At 36.7% G+C, this 6,815-nt stretch overlaps 1 pseudogene; it reads left to right on the forward strand.

The window, feature by feature from the left end:
• The first annotated feature begins 2,599 nt into the window (after window positions 1–2,599).
• Window positions 2,600–3,654, forward strand: LOC134378362 (L-lactate dehydrogenase B chain-like; annotated as a pseudogene).
• Window positions 3,655–6,815: the final 3,161 nt, after the last annotated feature.

Genomic DNA, 6,815 nt, shown 5'->3' on the forward strand with positions numbered 1-6,815 from the left:
GCACTAATCTTAAAGTGAGTGATGGATGATAGGAGACACTGGTTAATGAGCTTCTACTGGATTTATAAAGGGAAAGGGTTTCACCTCTCTGAAGGCTTAGTTGTTGTTCTATTTGAAATCTAAGATGAATTAGAGTTGAAGGAAGTCCCCTTCAGCACTATGATTTTATTATTGTGCACATCTCTGTTTTAGATGAGTGATTTAAATATAAAAATTTGTGGAATTCTTCATTAGCATCTCAGCAGATGAGGCCTGAGAATCAGTGTTGGGATCATGCTGCACAGGTGATTGTGCTGCACAGATGCTGAACCTCCAACATCCATCAATAGCATGTGCCAGGCCCTTGTCAGTTTGAGATGGTTAAGAGCTTGCAAGAAAGGTTTTCTGCTATTCACTGAACAGATATCCAAAGCTTGTAGTTTGCAGTTTTGTAGGAGGAAGAGTTAAATTTTTTTGCGCAAATAGATTAGCCTAATTTATATCTTTGTTACAGAAGCAGTTATAGAGTGGATCAAAAATTTTCTAAGAAATATTTCTTTAGTGATTTCCTCAAATGTTTCACCAAATATTCTGTTGAAATTCCAAAGTGATGTACCAGAAAGCATAGAAGAGTTGACCTTGGCCTGGAAAACTTTGATGGCTGAAATAACCAATCAACTAACTGCAATACAAAAAACTTTGGTAAGGATTCTGTAAACAGCTTAATTTTTGTACAGGGATATGCTTAAAAGATGAAATAGCATGTTAAATAAAGTTATTTAGACTTCCCCATACAAAAATTATGTCTGCTTAATTTTCATATGTTTTTTATAAAATCTTGTTTCTGAAAGTAATTGTCCATGATGTTCAGTTGCCACTTCAGAGTTCTTGGTAATCCTGTCACACTGATCAGTGTGAAGAAAATTCATATCTTTAGTATGTTAATGGCTGAAGGACTTATATACAGTATTTCTTGTTGATTTATTCATTAATTCAAACAAAAAAATATTGTGGACCTACTATGTACCAAGCTCTGTTAAATGTTCTGGGAATGCAGCTGTGAATATAGCATATATAATCTATACTTCTCTTACCACACTGGAGGAATTGAATATACACGACTTGGATTTTCAGATTCTAGAATTGGAAGTCGTTTTCTCAAAAGTTTATTTGTATTGATCTCTTACAAAGATATTAGGAAAGAGGCTTTGAAGGAGACTTCCAACAATGGAACCTATCAAATCCAACCTATAAATGGCTCCTTTCTAAGGAGGTGGTGTTTCATAATAAATGAATAAATTTTGTAGAAAAATTTTAATTGCTCCCAATAATCTTATTAATTGGTGAAATAGGACAAAACAATTATCAAGAGCAAAATGTGTATAAACCCTACTTGTTTCTCATGTAGGATGCTAGATTTCATGATCCAGACTTGCAATCTTTTTAGAAGATACTTTTGGATTTTGATGAAGTATTTAGGTTAATTGTACTGAATAGAATTAGCGAAATCTGGTTAACGAGAATTCTGAGTCTACAAATCATCAGGTGACTATCACCAAGCTATCAAAATCTGCAGAAACAACTTCCTCAGTAAGTTGGAATAGAAATACAAAAAGAAATATGTTCATTTATTGAATGGGTATTTATTGACATTCCATTATAAGCCATGCAATGTATTAAGGTACCAGGGATACAAACATATAGACAGTCCTTCCTTCAAGGATTTTGCAGATCAATAAAGATCTTAATAGAGAAAGATTTGATCACTCTATCTCTATCTCTATCTATCTATCTATCTATCTATCTATAGCTCAATGAAGTGCTATGAAAGAAATATGTACACAGAATATAGCACATAAAATGGTATCTATTTTCTTTAGTTCTTTTAGTATTTTTTCATACAAAGTTATTTTTATACTGTGTTATGTTGAACCTATACCTAAGAATATGTGTCACTTAATAAAAGCCACCCATTAATTCGATTCTCTCCTTTGTTTGGTGTTGCCAGGTCCATTTCGCTGTTTATGACACTAAGCCCATGTTTTAGACACTGAATACAGAATGAAAGGTTAAAAAATATATCAGGTTAAATGACTGATTCTATGTGTGTCAAGTATTTATTACTTTATTCTTACTATTATTTATTAATACTTGCCTATGTCTTTCTCTTTTTTATTGAAACATAATTGGTTATACATATTTGTGGGGTTCAGAGCTGACTATCAGTATTTGTGTACAACATGTGATGATCAAATCAGGATAAGTGGTGTATTTGTCATACCTATGTCTTTCTTAAGGCAATACTTTATACAATTTATTTCTACCAGTCATACAACAGTTAGAGATTCACTTAAAAGCAATATTGGATATAAAGAAAGTGAGAAAAAAATACAAAGAAATAATATTTTATGTCTTTAGCTGCCTTCCTAAATCACTGAACCAAAATTACCTCTGAAGAACTATTTTCATGGAAACAACTAGACTAGTGAATAATTTAACTTTTTAAGACATAAGTAAAGCCTTGCAGATCCTGCGCTGGGGGAGACACATGCCGCGGACATTGTCTCCCTCTCAGGACTGTTATTCAGCGCTCTGCAGAGCCTTCTCTCTCCTGTGCACAATGTCAACCCTTAAGGAAAAACTCATTGCAGCAGTTGCAGAAGAGAAGGCAACGGTCCCAAGCAATAAGATCACTGTAGTGGGTGTTGGACAAGTTGGCTTGGCGTGTGCTATCAGCATTCTGGGAAAGTCTCTGGCTGATGAACTTGCTCTTGTGGATGTTTTGGAAGATAAGCTCAAAGGAGAAATGATGGATCTGCAGCATGGGAACTTATTGCTTCAGACACCTAAAATTGTAGCAGATAAAGATTACTTTGTGACCGCCAGTTCTAAGATTGTGGTGGTAACTGCAGGAGTCCGTCAGCAAGAGGGGGAGAGTTGTCTCAATCTGGTGCAGAGAAAAGTTAATGTCTTCAAATTCATTATTCCTCAGATCATCAAGTACAGTCCTGATTGCATCATAATTGTACTGATGAACTCAGTGGACATCTTTACACATGTTACCTGGAAACTAAGTGGATTACCCAAGCACTGAGAGATTGAAAGTGGGTGTAATCTGGATTCTGCTAGATTTCGCTATTTTATGGCTGAAAAACTTGGCATTCACCCCAGCAGCTGTCATGGATGGTTTCTGGGAGAACATGGCAACTCCAGTGTGGCTGTATGGAGTGGAGTGAATGTGGCAGGTGTTTCTCTCCAGGAACTGAATCCAGAAATGAGAACAGACAATGATAGTGAGAACTGGAAGGAAGTACGTAAAATGGTGGTTGATAGTGCCTATGAAGACATTAAGCTAAAAGGATACACCAACTGGGCCATTGGATTAAGTGTGGCTGATCTCATTGAATCCATGTTGAAAAATCTATCCAGGATTCATCCAGTGTCAACAATGGTGAAAGGGATGTATGGCATTGAGAATGAAGTCTTCCAGAGCCTTCTGTGTACACTCAACGCTCAGGGATTAACCACTGTTATCAACCAGAAGCTGAAGGATAATGAGGTTGCTCAGCTCAAGAGAAGTGCAGATACCCTGTGGGACATCCAGAAAGACCTGAAAGACCTGTGACTATTGAGTTCTAGGCTGGCAGAAATTTAAAAACTACAATGTGATTAACCGTGAGCCTTTAGTTTTCATCCATGTATGTGTATCACAGTTTGCTTTTATCTTCGCTAGTATGTGAATTTGGGCTCGCAGAATTAAAACCCATGCTTGGTTTAATGCTTGCAATAGGAGCCCTTAATCAAATAAAGTTAACTATTGTAGTGTGAAAAAAAAAAAAAGTGAAAAACAAACAAAAAGAACTTAAGAATTCAAATTTATAGTTTTTAAAGCACTTTCATAGTAATAAATATCCACCTTTTTGATGAAAAGATTTGTAGAAAAATCACCATCTCTTAAGCATGAATTACATAAAATATTTAAAATAATAAGTAGAAATTATTAAAATAATGAAAGATTTGGCTTGAGGCTTGTTATGCCTCCTATAAAGTAGCAGTTTATTTTAAGAATCTTTTCTCCCACTTATGAGTGTCATTTTTGTCTGAATAAAATAACTTTAATAAGATATTGGTAATTTATTTTTCAGAACACTTCCGATCCTATTCCAAAGATACAGTTTCTTAATTCTGAAAGTTACGACTAACAATTCACAGAAAGATAGATCCACAGGGACAAAGTATAAAAATATATTAGGAGAGAACTACAAGGACATCCCCAACAAATAGCGCTTTTGAATAGAAAAATAGAAGCTCCCTTCACAAAGAACTGAGGAGATCTATTCATGGTTTCAAATAAACATTTTGAAAGCCCCTAAATTGTGGTTTCAGTATCAAAATAATGAAGTGTCAATGGCATTTCTTCTCACAGTAAAGAATTAATTAAACAACCTCTATAATGATCCGGCTTCTAATAGTTCTATTTCTGACATGAAACCCTTTTACCTTCATTCTGAATTACATGAATCCTTGTGGATGCTTTTGTTATAAATACTCACTTCACTTCCTCATGTGTGGTATGAGTTTCTGTGATCACAATTATCCCCTTACTCCTTTCGGAGAATTTGTATAGCCTCTTTGATAAGAGAAACTCGAAGCATTTTGCAAATACACCATTTAGCCCAATCAATACGAACCACTGCCGTTATTTTATCAGAATAGCAATGTCACCTTTCAGACAAATTGACAGGCAAAGGAAAGTCTTAAATCATACCTAAGGACAAGCTACAAGGACAGCAAGAGGGCAAGTTCTGAAAATCGAATAATGTTTCCATTATAAATATGCCTTGCTTTCTCCAATAGATGAGTTGCCTTAAAGATTTTTATAAGTAAATGTATTGTTTTCAAGTCAGATCAAATTTTAATGCATTCTGAAGACTGATTAAATAGCAATGAATCCTGTTGATTACAGCCCTGGAGTTTTCAAAGGGAGAATTAAAGTGCACAGCATGTATTTCAAAAAAAAAATTACATTTTAAATATGACAGGGAAGACGTAAATTTGCAATTTGTCTGAAGCATTGTACAGGAATGACAAAGTCTAACAGTTATAGGGCCAGGCAGGAAACATAACCAGAGAGAATGAGGTAGCAATAAGGGGGAGGTCACGTGGCACACATACACGGGCATTCCCCCTCCAGAAGGGCAATTTCTGCTCAGATCCCAAACAGCCTATGTATGATATTTAGGAAGACAAGCCCATTTTACCGTATCTTCTGAGTTTTCAGGACATGATGGAAACCCACAGGATTATGTGAAATTTTCTGATATCCTAATTCAAAATCTATTAAATCACTGGACAGGCCAAACAAACAAGGCATACTCATTACATTAGAGCTATAGGCCACAAAATTGTGATCTCTGTATAGTAACACAGTCTAAAAAATGCAGCACCTCAAAAGTTAGGCCATAATATCATGACTCTGAAAGGAAATCCCAAGAAGACATTGGTTCAGATCTTCTATATAGGTAGGTCCATATCAAAACTATTGAAGATGTTTATTTGTTCAATGAATATTTACTGTTAACTACCAACTCTTGCCAGGCATTAATTATGCTAGGGAGCAGGGATATGACATTGGACAGGATATAGTCCTTCCTCTTTTGAGGAGGTTGGGGAATAGAAGTCATGGTATCCCCTGGCTTTATGTTTCCAAGTGAAATGGTGGGAGCTCCATTAGGATAATATGCCTGGCCTCTGGTTTCATACTCTTACTCTCTTCTCTTGGGAGAGTGAGAGTGACATCTCTGATTGGAGAGTGTTTCAGAAGGACCTGGGGAAGTACAGATTAATGTCATTGTCTGAAAGTTTTTATCCCCCAAATTCATATATTGAAACCCAATCTTCACTGTGATGGCATTTGGAAGCGGGGCCTTGGGAAGTGATTAGGACATGAAGTTGGAGACCTAATGAATGGGATTAATACCCTTATAAAAGAGGCCCCAGAAAGATTCCTCACCCCTTCCACCATGCGAGGACACAGTGGGAAGGTGCCATCTATGAACCAGGACGCAGTCCCTCACCATACAACAAATCTTCTGGAGCCTTGATATTGGACTTCCCAGCCTCCTGAACTGAGAGAAATTAAAGTCTGTTGTTTATAAGCTACCCAGTCTATAGTATTTTGTTATAGCAGCACAAGCAGACTAAGAGAGTTGGCTCCTCTTTCCTCTCTGTTTGTAGGGATTTGACTTCCCATTGCTGTCATCTGCTGTTAGCCTAACAGGAGTGCAGGACGTTTGGAAGGATACATTCATTTCAAGGAAGAATTAGAAAGCCATTTGTCCAAACTTAAGCCATGATATCCAATATAGTTTAAAAGGTTAAAAGTTGAGGACAGAGAAGTTTGACGCTTCTGTCTCCCTTTCTCTGTGGTTCCAAGCTGAGGTAGGATAGAAGGATGTTAATTATCAGGTTTTATCAAAATCTCAATAATCTCTCCAGAATGTAAACCCTAGCAGGCAATGCTGGTCATTGTGGTAAAAGAAGTATATTGCGCTATAAGAACACACAGAAGAGGAACTTAACCAGGACTAATTAGAAAGGGCTTGTTTCAAAAAACATGAAGAATAATTATGTATTTAGCCAGGTGAAGGCACAAGCAAGTGAGGAAAAACAATGTTCCTGGAATAAGAGGCATTGGGCTCAGCACGGCAATATGGAGGCAGGTGAGTGTAGAGAGGAGAGGGGGAGAGGCACAGAGGGGAGGCTTGGAGGGCCAGAAAGTTCTAAAGGGTCCTATAAATCATATGAAGGAATCTGGCTTTCTGAGGAAAATAAGA

Source organism: Cynocephalus volans, chromosome 5 (assembly GCF_027409185.1).
Source record: "Cynocephalus volans isolate mCynVol1 chromosome 5, mCynVol1.pri, whole genome shotgun sequence".
NCBI classification, from domain to species: domain Eukaryota; kingdom Metazoa; phylum Chordata; class Mammalia; order Dermoptera; family Cynocephalidae; genus Cynocephalus; species Cynocephalus volans.